The sequence below is a fragment of the Arachis hypogaea genome, chromosome 9 (genome assembly GCF_003086295.3).
Source record: "Arachis hypogaea cultivar Tifrunner chromosome 9, arahy.Tifrunner.gnm2.J5K5, whole genome shotgun sequence".
Taxonomy (NCBI): Eukaryota; Viridiplantae; Streptophyta; class Magnoliopsida; order Fabales; family Fabaceae; genus Arachis; species Arachis hypogaea.
The window spans coordinates 32217741-32218981 of NC_092044.1; the positions used below are offsets into that span (position 1 = coordinate 32217741).

Consider the following 1241-nt stretch of genomic DNA (forward strand, 5'->3'; position numbering starts at 1 on the left):
TTTGTTCTGAGCCAATATGGCATTCAGAGTGTCAATCTCAAGAACTCCTTTCTTCTGACTAGTCCCATTGTTCACAGGATTCCTTTCAGAAGTATACATGAATTGGTTATTTGCAACCATTTCAATCAGTTCTTGATCTTCAGTAGGCGTCTTCTTCAAATGAAGAGATCCTCCAGCAGAGCTATCCAAAGACATCTTGGATAGTTCAGAGAGACCATCATAGAAAATACCTATGATGCTCCATTCAGAAAGCATATCAGAAGGACACTTTCTGATAAATTGTTTGTATCTTTCCCAAGCTTCATAGAGGGATTCTCCTTCCTTCTGTCTGAAGGTTTGGACTTCCACTCTAAGCTTACTCAATTTTTGAGGTGGAAAGAACTTTGCCAAGAAGGCATTGACTAGCTTTTCCCAAGAGTCCAGGCTTTCTTTAGGTTGAGAGTCCAACCATGTTCTAGCTCTGTCTCTTACAGCAAAAGGGAATAGCATAAGTCTGTAGACCTCAGGGTCAACTCCATTAGTCTTGACAGTGTCACAGATTTGCAAGAACTCAGCTAAAAACTGATGAGGATCTTCCAATGGAAGTCCATGGAACTTGCAATTCTGTTGCATTAGAGAAACTAATTGAGGCTTAAGCTCAAAGTTGTTTGCTCCAATGGCAGGGATAGAGATGCTTCTCCCATAGAAATCGGGAGTAGGTGCAGTAAAGTCACCCAGCACCTTCCTTGCATTGTTGGCATTGTTGTTTTCGGCTGCCATGTGTTCTTCTTCTTTGAAGAATTCGGTCAGGTCCTCTAAAGAGAGTTGTGCTTTGGCTTCTCTTAGCTTTCTCTTCAAGGTCCTTTCAGGTTCAGGATCAGCATCAACAAGAATGCCTTTGTCTTTGTTCCTGCTCATAAGAAAGAGAAGAGAACAAGAAAATGTGGAATCCTCTATGTCACAGTATAGAGATTCCTTGAAGTGTCAGAGGAAAAGAAGAGTAGAAGACAGAAGTAGAAAATTCGAACTTATCAAAGAAGATGGAGTTCGAATTTTGCATTAAGGGATAGTGTTAGTCCATAAATAGAAGTATGTGAGAAGGAGGGAAGTAATTTTCGAAAATTAAGTAAAAGATTTTGAAAACATTTTTGAAAACAATACTTGATTTTCGAAAATGAAAGTGGAAAAGAAATCAAGTGATTTTTTGAAAAAGATTTTAAAATTAGAAATCAAAAAGATTTGATTGAAAAATATTTTGAAAA

At 38.0% G+C, this 1241-nt stretch overlaps 1 non-coding gene across 1 annotated transcript; it reads left to right on the forward strand.

Moving 5' to 3' along the window:
• Positions 1 to 249: 249 nt before the first annotated feature.
• Positions 250 to 357, forward strand: LOC112713830 (small nucleolar RNA R71). Its single transcript, XR_003158791.1, has one exon. It is a non-coding gene; the product is annotated as a small nucleolar RNA R71 (small nucleolar RNA).
• The last annotated feature ends 884 nt before the right edge of the window (positions 358 to 1241 follow it).